Genomic DNA, 24,795 nt, shown 5'->3' on the forward strand with positions numbered 1-24,795 from the left:
TATATTCGCCGATTAATGCATTCTGGTTATTCAGTATTTGTATAATACTTTTAATGAGTCTGTCAATAATAATAATAATAATAAAAAGCGCAGCCATATACTATTGCGAAATTGTATGATTTGCATATAATGAGAAAATTATTGATGAACCAACAATTATTCTTTAAAAAGTTGACGCCAAACGAAACTCAAAATTAGCTTCTTTCTTCATTTGTTTATATTAATCTCCGACAAGGTCATGTGCTCAATCAAAATAGGGATTGCATAACTGACGAATTATTGAATGTGTTTAATCAAATGAAATATAAACATAATAAGTATTTAGACATCGTCTCTTAATATTATAAACATCGTCTCTTAAGATGATGTTAAGTTCCTTCTTTTCCTCAAAACATAACTACGTTTATTCCCGAGAAGTCAATATGATTTTATGATGATCATACCACAGTTTTTCGAGTCGGCGTCCGAAGTTATGGAATGTCTGTTAGGTTGCACGCTATGCAGATAGAGCGTAAAGTCAGGACACGTCAGTTATATTACAATGCAACCACAGTTATGCGTTTATATGAGACAATAATTATTTCGCATAAAATGATAAAGAGATTTTATTTGCAAGCGTGACGGGTTTCTCATTGTTCTTATAAGGTCAATGCCGACCCAATATAATTATGGTTGCTATGATTATTATGCTCACAGGCGAGTCTTAGAACAACACGCCCTCCGCCCCCCCCCCCACCTTTTCCTCGAATAGCCTATCGCCAAGACTTTCGAGGAATCAAACTTAAGGACACTTTTAATACCTCTGTACTGCTTAAAGGGATTGGGTATCTTTGTCTCAGATTCTAAACAAAATCCCGGATTTAGCTCATGCTGCAATGGTAATTATAAACTTTTAGGTCAGTCAGGAATCCCATGACGTTTACAAGCTGATCGCCCGTTTGATTATCAAGATATTTATGATTGGAATTCAAAGTTTCAAAAACCATTTTCCCAACTTTTGTTATAACGCTACAGTCTATTGGAGAAAATGAGTATGGTAAAACCGATCACTCGAAAATGTTACTTTTTTAAGGCTCTTCATGATCATTTTGAGGCGCATTTTTTTAGGGCTTCAATATTACACCATACCACAGACGCCGATAACACGTAGGGCCATGTGCATCTCAGATTTGGCATTGTTAAACAATGCCTTTAAAGAGATTATATTCCTATTAGAAATTGTTTTTGTAGTGCTCAGTTATCCCAAAAGGTGATGTATAAGTCAAGGTTTTATTACTTCCTATTGTGTTGGATAAAAAGAAAAAGGAAACAAAAAAGGAAATGCAACGTGAAAAGAAGATGTGACACCCCCCTCATAATTACCACCTATTTCTATACCGTTGTTCCCTCACATTGTATCTACTTTACAGTGCCACCCTCCCCCTCCCCACCACCACCGCCCCTACTTGATGCCATTGCCCCCCCCCCCCCCACCTTATAAATGAACACTCGCAACGCCACTGATGTTTCGTATTAAAGTGAAACGATACCCCTGGTTACTCCCCCACACTGCTACACGTATGTCAAAACAAGTGAACTAGAAATCCTTGTTTTTCTTTGGGAATGCAATATGAATGTATATGATTTTGATTTACTTTGTTTGCTTTGTTGTTGCGTTTTTTTTTTTGTTTTTTTTGTTGTGTTGTATGTGTTTTGTTTCATTTTGCCTTCTCCTGTTATAATGTTAACTGTGTTTTTAATTCCATTATGATGAGGCTTCGTGAAGAAGAAAAAAATAAGCATCTTTTACCACAAAATGAGGAGTTTCAAGAGAAGCTAGTCCGAGATAATTATCTTATGAAATGAAAGGAAATGCATAGTCCCCCTCTTCTCTCTCTTTCTCTCTCTCTCTCTCTCTCTCTCTCTCTTTCACTCTCTCTCTATCCCCCTATATACACACCCCCAATTCCACGGGCTCATCAACCACCCTCCCTATTTGTTACATTGCCATCGCCGCCATGAGTGCCCCTCTCAAGATCGCTTTCCTTTAACTCCAATGACCATTCATAGTCTCTTTCTCTTTCTCTCTCCCCTTCACCCAAACAAATCAAACTTTTATATTCACTATCTCTTTGCTTGGGCGATTCTCTTTCATAATGTGTATGTCTACGAGTGGTGTGCATTGGGCTTTAAAGACCCGTCTTTATGGCGTATTATACGCTTCCGTGGTTTGTTACCGTCCCTATTCATTCCTGGTATTATTTACCGTGTGCACAATCTGAAGCTAGCATTTGCTTTATGACTATAGAGCCAGCAGTACACACGATATATACGGGTCTAATCTCCACATTAGAGCTCAGTGCACGATACAGGAATTCTAGACGCGATAAATATGGGATTTTAGATACCATACCGGTGCTTATACCTAATTGGACTTAACTGCATAACAGTAAGGTAAGTTACTTTAATCCTATATTCTATAATGAACTATAATTTCATCGTCCGAGTTTTGTTTTGTTGAATGTCGAGTTGTCCGGACGAGGCCGAATCGTTAGTTATGACGAGTTGAATGACTGTTTCGTTACATTTATTGAAAATTCTTCTTCTTCCTCTTCCTCTTCCTTTTCTGCTTCCAATTTTGTCTTCTTCTTTTTCTTCTTCTCCTTCCTCGTCCTTCTTTTTTGTGCTCCTCTTCCTTTTTTAACTTCGTTGTTTTCTTTTTGCATGATATTGCATTATGTAAGTGATTTTTTATTTTTTTTTATTATCGTTGATGATGATGATAATGATCTTGATTATCATGTAGTTGTTCGCATGTATCTGTTATACCAACAGACTGAAACGTACCGACATACCATTATTGAAAACACTTCGAAAACCTTTATGTTTCTTCTCCTTTTCACTCCTGGCTTAAAATATCAGAGGGGTGGTATATGAGATTGCCATGTGCCTGAAATAGAAGAGGACCACTCAATTGCCCTTTTAAATTGTATTGTGTAGGTCTATTTATTAGTCAGAATGTCTGTATAATCTTTTAGATATATTTAATTAATATTTTGGGATGTCTTGTTGATGTTAAGTCCGGAAATCTTTCCGATAGCCAGAAGTTACCTTTAAGTGTACGTCACATGTTGAATAGAAACAGATGCGAAAGTTGGTATTACACCAACTGGCGCGACATCGGTTTAATCGGGAAGGGGGCGGGGCACTGATCTTCGAAGAGGGGTCATATCATCACCCCCCCCCCCTCTCTCTCTCCCTCTCTCTCTCTCTATCTCTCTTTCTCTCTCCCTCTCTCTCTCTCTCTCTCTCTCTCTCTCTCTCTCTCTCTAATTCCTACTAATTTCTCTCTCTTTCTAGTGGAGGTGCCATGATATAGTTTTTTATTCACTTGGCTCTCGATTCTTCAGTTGAGGGTTCGAATCCTAGCCCGGCACTAAGGTCCAGGTGTGACATTAATCCACATTTGCCACTCTCCACCCAGGTTTAAATGGGTGCCTGGCAGTTACTGGGGTAATATTAATCACAAGGCCCCCAGGAAGAAAATCATTGATGCTGATAAGGCTTCACTGGGTGAAAAAAAATTATTATAATGATATATTGTTCCTCTCTTCACTCTTCCCACTCCTCTCTCTGTCTCCCCTCCTTTGTCTAAGTCTTATCATTTCAATTTGAAGGGGACACATGTCCCCCCCCCCCCCACACACACACACATCCCTCCAACGCTACGCCAATGATTACACCTGATCGGAGAAGGGCCTCATTCCGATAAAGGTCAATATCTGTCACTCAGAGAGGTTTGAACCAGTTACTAATGACTTACATGGCCTTTGTACACAAGTTTGTCTAAGGTATGCACAACATATCTACGCAACAAACACAGCAGGGAAGTAGCCAGATCGATGTTGATGTTGGTTTAAAGTAAGATACATGTACATCAACAACAAAAATGATAATAATAACAAACAGTTAACGCATTCTGCAAAGTGTATTCTGAATTGTTTTGGTTTTTGAATTCCTTTATACACACCTTATAACGGATCATGTATTTTTGTTATCATTTTCGTAGGGAGTGGCATATTTAAGGGAACACAACCCCCCCCCCCCCCCTTCCCCCACTTCAAACCAAATTGACACAGAAATTGGAGAAGTTACGCTAGTTTGTTGGTTGCAATTGCGGTAGGGTGGAAAATCCTTGACTTGCTTTAAACCGAAAATGAGCCAGCTACATATACGGTACATGAATTTGATACCGCCTGATCGTGAATGTTCTGAATGTGAAACAACGTTACATTATGATTACTTTGCCTCAGTGATTATAGCCCATGTTTATCCGACCATTTTATCGGTTTAACAGATGTGTAATCTCTACATAATAAAGAGCAAGCAAGGACAATGAGATTTCACTTTTATTTGCGACATTGTACCCCAGACAGTCTGACCCCAAAACCCGAGTAGGTGAAAGTAAATATATATCATCCCTCATTTTGTGTATTAATATCTAATAACAACCTTCAACATCATGAATAAAACCAACGATGGGGTATGGGCAGCCTCCCCCCCCCCGGCCCCTCTCCCTGTGTACTTTTTAGAATGATTTCCTGGGCACATATTTAACATATTTTACATAATATGTTTAACATGAGTCCATCACTTCTGTTTAGCCTTCTGGCACACTAGCTCCCCCATTCCTCTCTGTCATTAAAACAAAACAAAATCTTCCTACGCAAAATATTGAAAGTTCACTGTGCTACAATATTCAGTCTACAAAATTATCGGAAAACAATTTTTTTAGGAGTCAAAGTTATAGATTGTAGAGCGAATATATAGGCCTATTCCATGGGAACAACTTGCCAAGTGTATCCATTTATTATTGTGTCAGGTTTTAGAAATGCGAAATCTAAACAGATTGTATTCAGCAAGTATGTAATTTGATAATACGACTGCATTATATTTGATGCACCCCATAATCCTGTGCGATATGTGATGCTCGTGGATGTTTTCATGTCGTTTTGGTGTCAAAATATAACAAAATAGAACGCAACGCTGGTACCTCGCTCGCTAAAGGGAAGACTTAGGCCTATGCATTGGAGTTTAAAACATGATCAGAAAGGGTAAAAGTTCATATTGTCTTTTCGATTACTGGTCCGTGCCTGGGCGATAATGTTACAGCTCTCTATAGTGCAAGAGGCTTTTGTTATGCGCCAGTTTTTATAAGCTGTTTTGAACTTTTTTCTTGGCATTACAATAGGACTAGATCTTCACAACAGAATTCAATGAATACAGAGTTGTTAAAAAGACCGATCATTGCGCGACCTAGCATTCTACGGCTTCGATACCAGAACAGTTAACCTTTGTGGTATACAGATTTAAAATGTCCCTTTATTGTTAGGCAGAGCGTAGAAATACCAGAGTCGTATAATAACTGTGAATATACAAGTCGGGGTATTTATAGGCTTGCGTTTTGTGGTGCTTATCTTATCCCCTCTTGCTGCTTACACTGGTAGTGCACGTACCAAACCAGTATTTGCTCACCAAATATTGGTACTGCTTAACCGCCTATGAAAATGTCACCGAATATATAAGTGTGCGCATTGTGTGTGGGTATTTAAGTAGTTGATATGCATGCTTAATGTTGATTCATTGATTTCACATGTTTCGGAAGGAGCCTGGGCCAACTCGGAGGGGAACAATCCCCCAGTGACCTGCACCCCTTACCACATTACATTACCCCCATCCCCTCTTCCGTAGTGCACAGGTGTCACGTGACTTGAAACTTTTTGAGAGTTGCGCACAGGATATAACGCTACCCAGAGTCCATGATTTATGGCAAAATAATGCCATGTATGACTCCTTTTTAAAACAAATTCCGGGTAAAAACATGAGAAGTATAGAACAATGATATTAATATCAACATATCTACAACTTAAGTTACATTACAATGGGCCAGAAAGGTGATAACTAATAACATTGATAAATTACTTCTCCTGCTGACATGGGCCTATAATATATTTAGATATAGATAGGTGGTACAAAATGTGCACCCCCCCCCCCCCCCCGTCATGATAGGAACTTATGAAGACCAAGCGGATCTTAGTTAGAATGTGCAAAATAATAGAATCAATGCATGCCTTTAAAATGATTTGCCCTAAAAGGAATAAAAGTTTAGTTTCGGGGGGGGGGGGCTTTCATTCGATCTGCAATTTTAGAAAAATCCTGTCATTCATCACTGACAATAATATTGAAACCAAACCGACTGATATTTTAAGAAACGGTAAAAAGTAATATTTCTACTTTCATGACTAAACATTTCAGACCCCCCCCCCTTCCCTCCATTTCCTCCCTTCCTTCCCTTCCCCCCTTCCCTCCCCTCTTTAACTGCGAACAATTTCAAAATATTTCATAAAGACATAATATCAACACACAGCCGTTTCACCCTTTTTTTTAAATGACGCACTATTGTTGCCAGAAAATTCCACTTACATGTACACGATTTAGGCACGATTTCTGCATCATGTTTTTGTTTGTTTTTCTTTCCTTTTTTCTTCCCTCCTCTTTGTTTTTGTTTTAACTCTAAAGCCCCCGTCTTACTAATGTTCCTGAATTGCTCACTGCAACAACATTGAACGAATCCGACTACTTCCGCAACTAACCAATAAAGATTTAACAGATACATGAATCTAGTGACGAAGCATGGAGTTACTCGCTAGAAGTCATGTGCACTTTTCTCCCTCATGTTTAAAATCAAGCAAGGTAACAAAGTCGCATTAAAATTTAAATAGTATTATTATAATACTATTTAAATTTTGATATAATCTTATCCAATACAATTTTTGATATCGTTTTTTCTCATCTAGTTTGAATATATCAAGTATTATAAAAGACAACTATGTAACAATAAAATATAAACAGTTAGTTCTCGAAATGATTGGCTCCTTGGGACAACTAAAATGTGTTTAAGTCAAGGTTTTATTTTAGTCAAAATCTAGCCCCAATTTGTTTGATTCTATGTCATTCTAGTTCACTGGTTGTTTTGATTTAGTATAAAGGCGAGCTGTATAATCAGTCATCCCTGGCAGAGTTTTAATCTTGTATTTTACTTTTTAGTAAAATAAAATGTATTCATTTTGTTATAGAAGTCGTGACTGTGTAAACAATACATTGTAGCTCGTCCGATTAGTCTTCAAAGTTCCCGATAGTCCCATTGGTATACATTTGTGTGTTTTATTTTTTAGTTATTAGTAAGTTTATGTAATCCTGTAATGAATTGTTGCAGGTCCAATCACCTTGTTAAAAAAGAAAGATATTTACTGCCTTTTCTCAGCGATGATACAAATAACTTCTAAGAAATTCCGTACAGAATGTAATCTCTTTTCAAGTAGGCCTATATTCCGAATTTGTTTCCTTTTAATATATTTTGGGTGCGGTAAAAATCCTTCAATTTTATTCTGTGTTCACTCTGGCAATAGTTTGGATAAGAGAATTAAGCTTACTTCTTGGTTGACTCATGAATAAGATCTTAGAAACGGTTTTTGGGATAATTAATTTAACGTGTGATTGTGAGGGGCCTTGGTGTGCAAGTGTTAAAAAGACGGCCGCCATAATCAATGATTTACAGGCATTAGTGTGTGATTGCTTTGAAAAATGTTAGTCTAACAATCAAAGCTCTGTTTAATCACACCGGTTGTTCAATGGCGGTGGCGTAGCGGGGGAATTGGAATGGGGGGGGGGGAGGGCAAGGGGGTATTTATGATTCTGTAGGTCTCAAGGGGCCACAATGATTTGTTTTTATAATTACAAATCAATGTCAGTTTTGTGCAGTCAAGGTATGCAATTGTCTCTCAAAAGGGGATGGATTACGGAACGTCTGTGGTGCCCCCCCCCCTTAACCAGCCACTGTTGAGGGCCCTGGTCTCACTTGCGAAAAATGCGAGAGAGTGCACGGAGCAACTCCATCAAACCCCTTTATTCACAGTGTCCTTTCTTTTCTTTTCTTTTCTTTTTTAATAATGTAAATCGCTTTTCCACAATCTTTTTCATCATTATACTTTGAATATAAAAAATCAAAGAATTTATACAATCATTCTATACTGAATGTCTAGACTCCTGCATAATGTCGGTATCATAGAATTTCTTTTAGCCACGCAATCACAAATCAAACAAGATTGCAATTTTTCACATTTATATCTTTTTAAAATGTTATGCCTGTTAAGCTTATAGATTATTACTCTTGCAGAAAATTACAAACCAAATAAGGAACAAGATTTGTACACGAATATCCTTTTGATTTCATGTTTGTTAGTCTTATGCATAATATAAACATTCTATTTGTTTTCGTTAGCCATGTAGAAAATTACAAAACAAATGAAAAGATTAAATCAATAACGCTTATAACTCTGTCGATTTGTATTTATGACATAACTGGGTCGCGGTTCATTGTTTTTTATCTGTTCACACGACGTGAAAGGAAAAGAAATAAATTATTTATTTTCACTGTCACTAGTGTTGGGAGCCCCAAATCCGCTTAAAAAATTGATGGCAACATTTCACTTAAATTGTGTAATGATATGAAAGAGAATGTCATATAACACTCAACTCCGCAAGAATTTTCAAAACACATGTGTTTGAAGACGAATATTGATGAAAGAATACAAAACTTGGGTCTTGTGTTGTACGCAGAAACCCTACATGTTGTATTCTTTCATCAATATTCGCCTTCAAACACAATTATTCTAAAAAAATACTTTCAGAAGTCAATATTAAATGACATCCTCTTTCACTTCATTAAGCAATTCAAATGAATGTTTACCATGAATTCCTTTGGGCTCCCAACTCTTTAGATGGCCTCATTTAACCTTATTGCGATCAAAACAGGTCTGGAGGTTCTAAAACTTACAAGTCCTTTCCCAAAGTCCATGTTTACCTGATTATTGTCGGAGAATAATGACCAATTTATCATATTAAATATGAACAACACTCGACACCACCTATTTGCGGTTGGGGACACAATGTCGCGACCGAGATTTCTTTAGTCCTACTTGAAATTCCTCAACATCGTTTATTCTTAGCTAATGAAGGATGATTCATTCCAAAGTGTTATGCACAGTAATATCTTTTGGATTGGAATATAACTTTAATAGGAAGCAAAACACATCGTGAAATAGACATCTTTCTCGATTGAAAGTTATGTATAATTTTGCCATTCATGGTTAAACATGATCGCAAAGGCTTTCGACAAAAATCAACCTTATATGGCAATTCCAATAACCTTGTCCATCAACATTGATTTATATGGAAAATACAAGAGGGTATTAATAATGCCCTTAAGATGATCATGTTTATTTTTCGAAAGTCTACTAATATGCCATCGCGTTGACTCGAAGTTCTGTTTTCTTAAGTAGAATTTTTCTTTCAAGACATTAAATGATCCCGTTCCTTGTGATTTTAGTCTGAAGATATACTAACAATACCCTGACACCTTGTATTGGTGGAATTATTTTTTTTTTCAAGTGGAAGACTGGGATTCGAACCCCGGTCGGCTTACGGAAGGCCGGAAAACCACTGGTCCAACTCATATCCCCTTACTCACACGATGATGCATTAAGATGGTTCCAAAATCCATATATATTCATTTTGTGGTATAACATTAGTAATTTTGGTGGATGACTGCATCGAGTGGAATATTTTCAACCAGAGGAATGCGATACTTCGAGGAAGGAAGCGACTATGGGGGATGTTGGGACATTCAGGGGTGAAGTGAGAGGGGCAAACAGTCCCTGCTCCCTCCCCCTTTAAGGGATCCGGAAACTTTGTCTCAGATTCTGAAACAAAAATCCTGGATTTAACTCATGCTGCAATAATAGTTATAAAACCTCTAAGTCAGTCAGGAACCCCATGATTTATGATTGGAAATCGAAACCAAATTTTACGTTTTCCTAACCGTTTTCATAACACTACAGTCTACTGGGGAAGGTAAGGTAAGGTAAAACCGGTCACTCAAAGATATTTACTTTTTTTAGGCACTTCTTGATCATTTTGAAGCGCAATTTTTTTAGGTCTTTAATATTACACCATATCACAGACACTGATATCACGTAGGCCGTGCATCTCAGATTTAACATTGTTAAACGATGCCTTTAATCTCAATGTGGCATATACCTTTACTACACAATAGGGAAGAAATGTACCCTCTTCAAAATCTAGACCCCAAATAGGGCACCTTAAAAGTTGATAACCATTCTTTACTCGGGGATGGGAATCATGCCGCCCCCTCCCTTTCTTTACAAAAGCCTGAATCCACCCCGGTGAGGACGTACATGACTATTGCGGGGGATGGGTTAAAAGTTTGACATAACTGTGTCGTTGCAGCTTCATGGACCATTTGGAAGGACAACACTGCCAACGAAAATATTTTGAATGTGGGTGTTAGGAAATCGATTCTCCTAATGCCTCCTCAGTCACACTGAACAACCGACTCAAATCCGTCTCCATTATAGCGGTCAATGTTTTGTTATATCGGTGTAATTCACTTTTCGTTCTGTCTTTCGTTGGTTTGGTATCGGTCGCGATTGTGTGCCCGGGGTATTTAAAACGTGGGGAGACGGATTCCATTCAGTGTACATTCATAATCTAGTATCATTGTGCTATACGTGAATCGCTCTTCAGTCAAACGGATATTTATTGGCAGTATCTAGTATTTTCTTTTCAATTTCAAAAGAATTGCTGCACGTAGAGGTTCGGTGGGAATGTTATCCACAGTTGACTTGTTGTGAGTGTTACTTTCAAGTGGAATTGTCAATATTTTGGATTGTCAACATTTTGGATTGTCTAGGTAAGAGATACAATTCATCGTCTGCTTCTGTTCGCAAATTCAATTTTAATTATTAGCGTGGCCTATGGGGCACGGGACATTTGCCGTCTCCATTTTGTGTTTTAACTGTCTAAATTATCTTTTGTAGGCGAAAGTTATCTTTCCTGCACTAATCAACTTTATTAAAGTCAGCATATTTTTCTTGGTTCCCATCCCGTTAAAATATTGGCAATGTATTCAATGATTTCTCGATAGTTCTTAAATATTGAACTTTAAAAAAAAAATGTGGAGATTCGGTAAACGGAGAAACAAATCGTATGTTTTGTTCTATCCTGACGGAGGTAAGCAACGTTTCGTCTGCAAGCAAGTATTTCGATATTTAACATAACATTTCCTTAAAATAGCTGCAAAGTAGTTTCTTAGACTAACGATGCGAAGCAGAGAGAAAGAAAAGGAGGAAGGGTAGAAAGGTGATAAGAGGACAAGGGGAGGGATAGAAAAAGTATAAGGAAGGACAAAAAGAGGGAGAGGAGGGATGTGACAGGGAACAAGTATATGAGTGGGATTCGAATAAGAGAGAAAGAGATGCACGGGGGCAGCCATTTTTATTTTTTCTTCCTATCCCATGACAATAAGTTTCAATAAGCGAACCTACTACAAGTCATGTGCGTTATCGGAATAAGTGACATAACGTGTAGCAAATATTCAGAAGGAAAAGAGAGTGGGAGAGATAGGAGAAAGGTGACTGCTCGGGCGTATAAACCTTCAAAAGGCACCCTTCCACTTACCTTTTCTCCTAATGGAATCACTGGAAACCCCCTTTCATCCCATTAAGCTTCTGAGAAAGACTAACGTCGTTAACATGTCTTAAGAGTCCCACTCCTAAAAGGGGGCATTACCGCACCCCCTTTGTCCCGATACCAGTCCGTTGTTGCCCCCCATCACCGCGTGAACTTAACACTCTTTCCAATCAATATGTTTGTATTTGTACTTGACTTGTCTATCACTTGGGACCTCCTACCGTCACACCGGTGTCGTACCAATACTTTCACTCATTCATTCGTCCATTCCTTCAGTCATTCGTTTATCTATTCATTCTATCTTTCGTGTATTCATTCCTTATAGTTCATAAAGTCATTCAATGTTTTTTCTCCCATGGTTTGAAACTCCATATTGGTCCAGCATAAAGGGAATAACTGTTATGATAAGTACATACATGTAAAATACGCAGACCTATCTTAAAATATGTTCCTCGTTGTTCTCTTTAAGTTTAACTAGAAGCCATGACAAAGTGGAATATTTTTAGGTTGATGGCAGACTTTGAATAATATCTTTAACATGTTTTAAATAACCGGGTGTATTAGTTGTGAATTATTTCTTTATGAGGTTATTGGATAAATATCTATTTCCAGTATCATAAAGATGCTACGAACCTTTCGATTTTGCCCTGTGTGCGTGTTTCTTTGTATATATATTGTTGTTCACTTTACGGCCTGTTGTAGATATTATCTCGTTTATTTTTTGAAGTTGAACACCGGATTTGATATTGGATAAAGCTTGGATACACTCCATTACACTAACAGGAACGGTGTCGTATCAATGCATTCATTTCTTCGTTCGTTTATGTATTCTTTGCAATACTGTTGGTATAACTGTATTTCAGTGCATTTATGCATTTTAGCTTGACCTTAAAGGCTTTGCTTGGCCCACCAAGAGGAAAAAAAACAAACTTGTCCACTACTTTGCATGCTTGGTTAAAACACTGGCAGGTGAGCAAGTTATTCCCCCATAGTACACAACTCCTCTCATGTATGATTGACCCTTCTCTACCAATTGTTTCTAATTGTTTGATATTCTTTTAAAGCCCCACTGTCCTACTTGTAGCTACTTGCTTCCTCTATATATAAAACTTCCCCAATCGGTGCCTGTTGGTCCCCCATGATCCTCTTTTTCTTATGTTAGTTGAGAGCTGAGTTGATGAGATAGCCGCCTGTCAGTGACCTGGCTGGGTGGTCTATTCCCTTCTGGCCCAGTAGTACTGACGGTCTTTAACAAGCCACTAATGTATTAAGGTAGAGTTAGTGAGTATTCGGTAGGACAACAATATTTATCGAATGTTATAGCGCCTTATCGCATTACTGTAGCTCTGCTAACGCCAATGTAATGGCAGTATTCAGCCATTCATATCATAATGAAAAGGCATTTATGAATCCAACGACAGTACCTTTATCATTCGATTTATTCCCGAAGGTATTTCACTACTTTTGTAAAATTCCCCAGTACTATTCATTATTGTTGTATCTTTGAAAGGAAAATCAATATCTGGAATCAGATGTCAAGTCCCCGTAAACATATTTTTCACTTCAGGTTTGAGTGTGACAAATACCTTTTTTTTTTATATAGTAGTAGTACTGTAGTAATGAAATCGTACCAGCATTTCTGACAAACCATTATTATTGCTTAAGTCATAAATAAATGTCCTCTTTGTTACTATTATCGTTATACAAATGGTTTATTGGAGCAGTCATGAATGGAAGTTATTTCCATTATTAACCATGATGACATGTGTCATAGAAATCAGTGGAATGTTTTTGTTCTGTGCCGAGTCATTTTTTGTGGGCCATGCTTGGGTTGTTATATATGATTACGACTGTAGCAAAAAGATCTGCCAAAGGGGGGGGGGGGGGATTATAATGGGTTGAATAATATATTGCATCACGTTGTTTAGTTCGCTATGTTTGGATCTGATGCAATGGCGTAGCTAGGGTCCAGCCCTTGAGGGAGGGATGGGGGAGAGGGGGGGGGGGGGGGCTGACGTCGTTTTGGGGGCCAAAAATATTAGGTGGATGAAATGCGAGAAAACAAGACCTTTTTGTGATTTGGAGGTGTGGGAAGGGATCGCATCACATCACTCTTATCACATCGCAGTTCCCCTCTTCCTATACGATCGCATAGACTTTCAAGAAATCAGTAATTCCAATACTCTATAGTATATATTCCATAGAAAACACGTTCAGATTACGTAACCAGCCATTGTAATGTTAGCACATTTACTGTAAGTACATTTACTGTAAGTACGATGGACTAATCTTTTGAAATTGCCTTTAATAGGTTGATTTTTCGAAAAGAAAAAAGTATTTTCTTTTCTTTTCTCTTTCTTTGTTGCCATTCGGTTGGGTACATGTGCCCCTGTGTACCCGGTAGCAATGCCACTGGTGTGATTAATATCATTTAAGGTTCCCTGGAGCAATAAAGTCCCTTTGTTGGGGAATCCTTCAAATTTTCCAGAGGCCATTTCGGTTCAGTTTGATTCGGAACTTTAAGAACTTCGTCAACCGTGAAACTACACATTGTCGTAATGATTCGTTCGTTCGTGTCTCCTTAGAACAATATTAATGTATCTTGATCTTCGGAGTAGTTGTTACAACCGGCCGTGTCAGACACGTTGCCCCGGGGTGCAAAACAATTATACAATTACAATTAACATTACATTCAATTAAAAGTATGAAACTATTACTCTCATGTTACGTGAAAAAATAGTATATATATGAATCAATTGATTTGGTCGATCCAGTACTAAAAGAATCTAACTGGAATGCACTTCGAATGCCGTCGGAATCTTTAGATTGCCGCTCGAATGCGGCTCGAATGCGGCTCGAATGCAGTTGGAACGCAGTTGGAACGTCCCGAATGCACTTCGAATGCCGTCGGAATCTTTAGATTGCCGCTCGAATGCAGCTCGAATGCAGTTGGAACGTCCCGAATGCGCTTCGAATGCCGTCGGAATCTTTAGATTGCCGCTCGAATGCAGTTTGAACGTCCCGAATGCACTTCGAATACCGTCAGAATCTTTAGATTGCCGCTCGAATGCGGCTCGAATGCAGTTTGAACTTCCCGACCAGGATGTAAAAAATGCATCTCGATTGCCGCCGGAATCTATTTCGATATTTTCGGTACTGAAAGAATCCAAGTGGAATGCACTTCGAATGCCTTCGGAATGTTTAGATTGCAGCTCGAATGCGGCTCGAATGCGGCTCGAATGCAATAAGAACGTCCCGAATGAACCTCGAATGCGCTTCGAATGCCGTCGGAATCTTTAGATTGCCGCTCGAATGCAGTAGGAACGTCCCGACCAGAATGCAAGGATGTCCCGAATGCAAAAAAAAATAATGAAACGTATCATTTCCTTGTAGTCAACATTATTGTTCGACGGCGATTAACGTATACTAGAGGCAAATATATAAATATATTTTCTTTTTGTATGTGGACAGATTAAGGAATGGTAATTATCGTCCAATTATCTATCGTTACTATGATAACAAAAAATCTGGAGCAAAGGCGATTCAAATTTTCACATGATTGCATCCAATTTTCTCCAATTCGTTCACAATACAATGGTCATTGTAATCAACATTATGACGAATATACATATTATATACCCAAAACTACATACGTTTTTTAATAAATTTTAAATAAATCCTTTATCCCGCCACGGGCCTAAACGTTAGCATAGTGTTGTTGGATATATTGATTATTCCATTTCGTTATTATTGTGGTACGATTATCCGGCAAAATCAAGACTATTCTATGAAAAATCTTTATGAAAAGGTATACTTGTGAAATTGCAAGTATTGTGCAATGGGAATTTACCCACATAATCTTATTTAATCACCTACACATCTCGAATAAAATTATGATTCGTGGAATGACTTCGAACTGAGCCTCTTCTTCTCGTCTGTAAATGTACAGCGGTGGTAATCTACGTGAAGTGTATTAGGAATCATGTCATTTGCATTGGAACTTCGACGCTGAAAATAGTGATTTTACTCTAGAAATTTGTAATTCCATCACTACTTAGGAGTAGATTCAATTGCAATCTGGAGTGAATTTTACTCCAAAGTGAGAACAAAAAATCACTAATATGACTCTTAAAAGAGTATAGATTCCACTCAGTTGCAGTACATGCACGTACAGTTGAACCTCTTTATGAAATACTGCTCTAATCTTTCCCCATTGCCCATGTTATTTGGCTTATCCCAGCTCTGTATGTTCTCTTATTTTTCACCCGTGTTATAACAAGGTTGCATTATAACAAGGTAATTTCCTTGGTCTCAAAGATTTCGATATAACGCGGTTCCTCTACATTACACAGCACCATTATTTATTATTATTCACGTACTCCAAGGCGTGAAATACGATATATTGTGATTGCTAACTTCATTGACAATGTTGATTCGTGTTCGAGCTAAGTATTACTAATTCTCTGTTGGATAGCGCCGGTATGTCAACATGAAAATCATTGTCAAAAGTATTTACCAAATCGTACTCCAAATGTGTTCCCTGCAGGGCATAATGTCCATAAAAGCTAGCTGATCATTCGATAGATATTACTTAAGTTCACACGGCAGTCCCTTAAGATTAAGTTTAGATCGTGGTTGTAAACTTCGAAGCAATATACTCGGGATCGTGTGGACACACTCGTGGTTACAAACTTAATTCCAAATAATAAGGGGGGGGGGGGGGGTGGGAGGTGTCCTCACTCGAAGAGAGTCGAAGTTATGTGTCGTGTGGACACAATTAACTTCGAAATTCTTCCAGCTATTGTTAAGATGACCGCACGTAGTTTAAAACTCGTTGTTTTGCCCCCGTTTAAACCCTCGTCGCTGTCAGTGCATCGCTGATCGTTGTTTATAAATTCGAGGTTTCGCAAACTTAAAGTTTAAAACTACTACGCTCCCATGAGAACATAGCTACTGAGTCTGTATTACTGTCAGATTAACGGTCGATTACATATATGCTAGATTTATGATATCCGTGGGAATGATCAATTAAAAATGGCAGAGGCGGATCAAGGAAGGGGGCGAAATATTTGGTAACTGATTTTGTTTTTCCCCGAAAAAAAACTTATTCCTCGAGGATGTACAGGCATAGCGTCCTGCCAACTCTCCCACACTTGCCCAGCAAGCGAGGGACAACCTTTTCCTCTTTTTTTGTTGTTGTTGTTGTTGTTGTTGGGGGGTTCATTAAAAGGGAGCAGGATAATCTACCTTGAACTACCTATATAAGTAGGACACTTGAGAGTCGAAAATAGAATTTGCAAATGTTTTGATTTTAAGGAAAACAAGGGGGCGTATAAATTGTCATTTTTGCACGAAGTAGGTTGTGAATCATATGTGTGAATGAATTCTAATCTGTTTTCAAAATTTCTGGTAATAGTCATAAAGTATATTATAAAGTCTTTGATTTTGTGAAACAGGGGGAAAATTTGATTCTCGGACATGGTAGGAAGATGGGGAGATGGGGCTACTAAATAGGGGCTGAGGGATTCGAAACTTCATTCCATGCCCCTTTCCCTTTCTACCCCCCCCCCCCTCTTTCTCTCTCTCTCTCTCTTTCTCTCTCTCTCTGTCTCCCTCTCTCTCCCTCTCTCTCATTCTCTCTTTTCTCTTTTGTCAACTCGTCTTTAGTTCATCATTCACTTTTAGGCACATGCCCTCCGTAGCTACCCCCTTGTACACCGGCATGTTTGAAATGGTAGGATTCGGGAACGTTCTAAAAATATTTTGAGTTCAGCACTTGCAACCGCATTACTAGCACAATCCTGAACATTTGAATATCAAATTTCTTTTTAATGTTCGATGAGATGATTTGCAAAATGCAAAGGACCGAAATCGATCCCCCTAAATTATTAAATGATTTTTAACTCTCCGCTACATCAAATCTTTATGCGGCTTGTGGAATTATTAATAGAGCCGGTTTCAGATTCATATTAGTATAATCTTTTCCCGGGGCTAACTGTAATGGCAATGACATTGTTGTTTTGGTGTTTATTTTCGATCTAGCTCCCTCAGGCAAGTAATATTAATTTGTACAAGGGGTGGACTGGGACTAGAATACGGTTGGGGCATTTTGATGCGACAGAAGTCCAAAATTGACCGGCCCTCCAGCCAAATATAATTGGCGAAAATTGCCGAAACTCCCCATGTCCTTCCGTCCATGAAGTCGTTGAGAAAGCTGTTCATGATCGTCATGGCCTGTCTAGAGATGCTGGTGTCAGGATTAGGGTTATTGCTATTATTCATATTCTGATACATGCATTTTTTAGTAGTAGTGGTAGTAGTAGAAATCATATAAAGATGGCATGGTCGTAATTCATCATTCCATGTCTGAAGGGGCATCATTATATATTTAATGGGGTTGTCGGACAAGATTTGCTCTTAAGGTACATGTAAAGCAAAACATTTTCAAACAAGGATATCAAACAAACGAACAAACAAAACAAAACAAAGGTCTTCAGTTTTTCAACTTTGCAGACAAGGAAAAGAGCCCACATCCCTTATAACGACGCTCCTGTATGGGTTTTGGTCAGTCTCATGAATCCACTTCAAATTTATGATTACATTTTATTGTACAAGGAATGTTTTATATGGTTGTGATGATGATACGTCTTGTCTTAGCTTCCTACATGATAGAGATGTATTATCGTTCATTGACCGTTTCCCCTGTGTATTTACGCCCTCTCCGTTCACTCATCTTCTCGAGAACTTTCACTGCTGAAGTTGGACTGATTCGGCTATAATTGCATTGTGAGTACGAGAGAGAGAGACACACAGAGAGAGACAGAGGGTGCAATGCGAATAAATAAATGAATAAAGGCACTGAAAATGGATAAGATATGAATGAAAGAGTAAAAGGGAGGTATGATGAAATACAAAAACAATTTCTTAAGACAACAACATTACCAGATAAACTATCCAAACGAAACCAATAAGGAATTAATTATAAAACACAAATAGAAAAGTAAGTTTACCTCTTGTTTTAATCATGCATTTCTCCCTGATACCTTTTTCTTCATGAATAGAAAAAAATATGTATTTCTAGACTGAACAACAACAACAAATCAAATGACAACTATCAAAATAAAAGAATACACTGTTATCTGTGTAAACGGAATTCAACAAACGATAATATAGAACCATTATTTTGTCCCCATAGGGTTAGCACGGTAAAGGGGATGAAAACATATATACCAGCCAATGGAATTTCACACTTCTTTATCAAATTACTGTTCAAACATGCACAACGTCTTTAAACTAAAGTAGTTCTTTTTTCTATATACTTGTTGTCTTCTTTTTGTGCACGGTGATTCAAACATACCGTTATGGTGAGAATAGTGGAATGATGCTCAAGTCACACCGACTCAAAACCACCCGATTCTTGGTCATCTGGGGTAGTGTGATTGTTTGTTCGGTCTCTATAGTCGTTCTGGTGTCGGTCGCCTTGGTGTGACCGTGGTCGAAAAAAGAGGAGGAAGATTTTTATCGGAGTTTGATCTGCGTTACTCACATCTTGATAACAAAAATGACGTCATCGTAATCATCATTTAGGTATTGCGTAACATATCTTGCGTGATTTGAACTCTGATCTCCGTAACCCGCTTCTTACAAATTAAGAGATAAACAGCTGAAAGTAAAGAGTTCAACTCTATTTATCATCAAAATGTCTAATTTTATGAATCTTTGTGGGTGCATACCCCGTGTATGTAAGAGTTTGGGCATCCCGAGGCAACTCAAGATGGGGGAATAGAACTGAACCTTTCATTTAGAACACACTTTTTGTTAACAGGGGCTGGATGGCAGGGGTGAAGTGCGAGGGCGTGGAAGGTCTCCTACCCCCTTTTCTTTTTGGCCCCAACATGGCATACCTTTAATACACGGAATGTGTTCCCTAATTGTGTTCTAGAACCCCATCTACATGTAACATTCAAAATGCATCCGAAAATTCGACAACCTATGGATTTGAAGGGCTATACATTTGCCCCCTTTTTAAATAAATATTTCTTACAGAAACCTAGATATATATGTAAAATGTTGGAGGGTTCAAAACTGCATGATTTTTTATGCTGATGTTAGTATATTTAAGGCTAAAAAGATGGACTTTGTCTTTGTTTGTGTGTGCACATTTCGAGTGACATGTATCGTATTTTTAGAACACTATGAACTTTGCATTAATTCACAACCTAATGAGCATACGATTTCCTATCTCATATTTAATGACGCATTGAGGTACAGTATTTATTTTGTTTGAAACAGACGTAGCAGTTACTGCACACTCAAATTCAGTTTACATCGTGTAATTCTGACCTTCTAAATGAAATTTTGTATGGATTAATCATACAAAATACATTCAAGTTTTTTTTTTAAACGGAAGTTGCTTTTCCATTACTCTTTTAAGATGAATATTAAACTCTTTTAGCTGTGAATATTTGTTCGATAAAACAGTACATTTAAATGACGTGTACGTTGCACTTTGTATTGTTTATTGTTTGTTTAATTAATTTGGACGAAACGTGTTTCATCTTGGGAATCATGTTGTTTGTATACAATCATTGAGTTGATGGCTTTGATAATGTTTGTAGTAATGACGATAATTTTTGATTTCCTGCAAAGTAAACCCGATGGCTGTTGTTTTACTTAGAAGATCAGAAATATGTTGATGTGTCTTTCTTTCGTTCTTTCTTCCTTTTTTCTTCCTTTCTTGTCCTTTCTTCCTTTCTGTTCTTCTTTCTTTTATCTTTATCTCTTGGTAACAATCATTCGCGGTAATTTAAGTCTCGAACCAGTTTGAGATAAATTTCAATTTTTTAAAATTCTACGAAACTTAATTTCAACTAATGAGCATCGCGAGTTATAACTTTTGTTTGTTCTTTCTTTCATATAACTTTCATAAATACCCAAAGCACGATGGCAGAGACTCCCAAGAAAACAAATCAAGTGTGTTTTCAATACTCTATGTTATTGCCTATAGAAATAGCAATGTTCGGATTATGTATTAAACATGTCATTGAAATGTTTACAAATCTGTTGTACAAGGCTGTTGAAATTACCTTAATTTATTTTTTATGAAAGTCTCTCCGATTGTGTTCCAAGTATCCCAAATTAATCTGGAAGAAAAAAGTTGATAAATGAGAAGAGAGAAATGATGCCGTATCAAATTGGTAGGATGATAGTCACCACATTGTCACAAGAGTTCCTCGATCCCTGTCGGTGCTTTTAAGTTTGGTTTCAAGTTGATCTTCTCCATTTTGTTATTATGTGTGTGGTCCATAATACCCCATATAACAACACCATGAGGATTCAACTACTTGTCACATATTTTGAATAATTTTCAGACGGTTTCTTTGATAAATACCACTTTTCGTTACTCAACCAAGGTTTACCTTTAGAAAAGTACAATTGATTTCGACGCTGTCATTACAATTGCGACGTTGTATACACGGCAAAGTTAAATTGAAAGCGGTTGCTGTTCTAGGAACTCGTGAAATCGTCGATCGAATCATCACAATAGTGAGAGAAAATGAAATGATAATAAATCACTTCCGATTAAAGCAATAATCTCAAAGGAATGCAAGGATTGATGTAATTCGCTCAGGCTGATCGCAATAACTTAGGCCTCAGTCACACCTACGAGACCAACAGATCAACAACAGACGGACCAAACCCATAGAATTGCCCGGATAGAGTCGGTTTGGTGGTAACGGTTCTAAAGGGGGAGGGGGCTTGGGGGTTCAAACCACCCCCCCCCCCCTAAAAAAAAAAAAAAAAAAAAAAAAAATGTATTCAAGGCCCCCCTTTATTTTCCATGATCATGAATGAATTCAATCGAAGCACGTCTAGAAAATGGCTGCAAGAACAACTTTGTCCACCCTGCACCAAAAGTTTCCTCTCCCGCCCCCCCCAAAAAAAACAACAACAACATATCTTCTTCTAGAACCAGGCCAGCGATTTGCCGGTGTGACTGGACATGGTCCTTCGGCGGAACAGAGAGTCCATAGTTAACTGATTGTATTCGCTGGATCCTCTCTTAATCATCTCATAGCAACCGCATGGGAGAGAAAGAAAACCAGTCGTTAAAACCAACGATTAGCGGAGATAAAAGAGCCCGAAAGGAAACAATTATTGCTTTTAAATACGGTAGAGTCATCGCCATAATGGGCATGGTTTTCAGAATAGTTGTGTTGCTATCTGAAAGAAACCCTGTTTGTAATCGTTGAGTCAATGTCAATAGAGACATTAAAACGCATACAGGAATAATAAATGGTCAAAAACTGACCGGAACATCGCTTTGTCCGAACTTTGTTTCTTGTCAAGTTGTTTCTTGTGCCTTCTTCCTCTTCTTCTTCAAAATATATAGTCTGCCTTTTAAACATCAAATTTTGATTTTTATATTTATTTTGAATAGGGTTTGAAGAAATCAAAATTAAACAGCATTAATTTTCGTCGCATTACTCAATCGAAAAGCTCTTTTGATTAACACACTTATAATCAATTTTCGGATTTCTTTTCAGAAAGGTATTATCTAATCATCTCATAGTTTTTGCCGTAACTGGCACTACATTTTATGTTTTATTGCCAGTTCAAAAACTTTTGAAAATTAGTTTGCACATCCCGTCCCCTCACGGTGGCGCCAACGTCTAGAGTATAATAGATTTCAAGCTTTCTAAAAGACCGCAAGGGGGTAATACCACGGTAAGGAGGAGGGTGGGGAGAATTTCAAAGATTAACAAAGAAAAAAAATTAAACCACTTTCTTATACTTACCCCCTCTCTGCATGTATCTCTCTCTCTCTCTCTGTCTCTATCTTAATATTGGAAATTGCTTTATATGTTTATGACTAAGGGGGTAAGCATTTAGTTTCCCAACACTTTACATTAGGTTGTAAAATAATATTTCTTTCTCATTTGCTATTGTAATATGGATATTTATTTTTTTTACAATTGTAGTATACATGTAGTTTGACGTTCCTTAATAATGAAGGTTTAAAATCAGTACATGAACTCTCTCTCTCTCTCTCTCTCTCTCTCTCTCTCTCTCTCTCTCTCTCTCTCTTTCTCCTGTGACACGTTAAAACAGTCATCATAGTTCTAAGGATATGACATCTTTAAAATAAAAGCCAATAAACCTTGATTATAATCCTTCCTTCTCATTATTTTTATGGAAACGTCATATTTTACCACGATCTCTGTTTCCGATGAATGCCCTTGGCTGATACACACTGGCGGATTTAGGGAGGCAGAAGTGGACTATGGCCCTCTCTCTTTTTTTAAGCCCTCCTTTAAATCCAATTAGTACTCCTTTAACTACCCCCCCCCCCCCCTTCCCCCAAAATAATAATAAAAATCAATCAATTAATAAATAATTGAGCATCCCTTGGTTGACTCCTTTCACATATATTAGACACAAGAGGCACACGGGAAAGTGTGGATTTTCTTTTTTATGAGGAGAGAGAGCGAGATGTGGAGAGGGGGAGGGAAGAAGAGAGACAGAGAGAGAGAGAGAGAGAGAGAGACAGAAAGACAGTGAGGGGGAATTTTTGAATGGTGCCCCTATCTTCTTTTTTATCCAACCCTGCCGATATGTACTCATATTACTTGAAAGCACATCAAAATTAGTTTCGGAAGGGGGTCGAAATTGTAAGGCGACAATAACAGGAAGAGGTGTTATTGTTACATAACATGGACCCCTTCTCCCGAGCTAGCTCTTGTGTCGTGTAACAGGACAGTTATATGCAAATTATGAAACATACGAGATGTTTGGAAATCTATTTGTCATAAATTGCTATTTATAAATACTTGTTAGCGAGGTGGGCATGATTTTCAGCAAAATTACACGGATTAAAGTAAAAAATATATTGGAAAATTCTGTACCATTTATGAATGACAACCCTTATGTTTTACTTCCGATAATCTATGCACGATCTAATTTATTTATTTTCTTTACATTGTTTGGCTAGCTTGTTAGAAATCGCCCAAAAGATGAATTTTATTGAATATTTATTTTTCCATATAAATCCCACGGTCTTTAATACAGGGCGGATACAACTTCTTTTTAGGTGAGGAGGGGGGGGGGGGGGCACAATTTCGAAATTTCAAACAAGCAAAGGAAAAAAGTTATCAGATTTTATTGGACGACTTTTGGTTCTTGGATTTTTAAGGTGGAGGACAAATTTCACAACCAGGGGATTTTTATTACAACTCCGACAGTAATGTTGTGTCCCTATTTCAACAGTTGTTATGATGAATTGAGAAATTTAATTCCTCTTTGATGTCATTCTCTTTTCCATTCAGAGTCTGCATCTCTGGTCTATTTACCAAGCTTATCTGAACCAGAGCGTCAAATTTGTTTCCCATCCGCACTTTGTTCTGCTGTCGGATATCGCTCAATATATGTCTGCATGATTTAATCGGTACACCTGTGAAGAGATGATCCTTAAAGTAATATTCAAATTATGAAAAAAAATAGCTGAAGTGATTGGCGTGATATTCATGCCAGATGTGATGATACCAAAAGCTCCAGTTTACAATTTCTATGCATTGCATAGTCAACCTTTCCAAGTTTCTACCAAATAGTTTCTCTTAGCAATCCTATCGCAGGACCAGAGCTGAACTTTATCTTTAAGCATTTCATGTCATTTGGTTCTTGGCACGCAGTTGTACATACCTCTTTATTAAACGTTTATCCATTGATCACGTACTCATCACCTTCAACGGGTCATTACCCATGATTAAGGGATGTATGCATCGCAATTTTTTGAAGAATGATCCTCCTTTTTCATGACAAAAGTCAACTTTTGAATCAACTTTTGAATTCACCTCCGTTCATGAAACTAATGCAATTGCCGATAAAAGGAGGTCTCCATACAAAGTTAAACGTAAAATTCGCTTTGTAAACATTCTAAAAATAATCTGCAAACTTTTTGTCAGTCCGTTATCCCTGCACTAAACAGGAATCGTATAGTACGTGAGGTTAAAATAACTTGTCTTGTTTATTTATTCAGGAAAATCTGCTTGATTTGGTCATAAAGAAAACACATACGCCATGTCCCTCATGGAAATATTGGTCGAATTTCCTCTGTAGATTACTGTCAGGAAAAGAGTATTACAAACGTAAACATTTCATCCTTCACACATTTTGAATTCCGAATTCATGACGAGTATAGTGGACGAT

The 24,795-nt window shown here is 37.7% G+C and overlaps 1 protein-coding gene across 2 annotated transcripts in view; it reads left to right on the forward strand.

Annotated features, from left to right (window-relative positions):
• Positions 1-2,255: 2,255 nt before the first annotated feature.
• The window catches only part of LOC590219, a 62,940-nt gene continuing 40,400 nt past the window's right edge, over positions 2,256-24,795 (forward strand). The window contains exon 1 of one of the 2 annotated variants that reach the window (XM_003727182.3): positions 2,256-2,433. The gene's annotated coding sequence lies outside the window, so the exon portion shown is untranslated. Of the gene's footprint in view, positions 2,434-10,496; positions 10,811-24,795 lie in introns of those variants that run through there. The other variant, XM_030986761.1, reaches the window with a different exon arrangement.

The sequence above is a fragment of the Strongylocentrotus purpuratus genome, unplaced genomic scaffold (assembly GCF_000002235.5).
Source record: "Strongylocentrotus purpuratus isolate Spur 01 unplaced genomic scaffold, Spur_5.0 spur5_scaffold_16, whole genome shotgun sequence".
Taxonomy (NCBI): domain Eukaryota; kingdom Metazoa; phylum Echinodermata; class Echinoidea; order Camarodonta; family Strongylocentrotidae; genus Strongylocentrotus; species Strongylocentrotus purpuratus.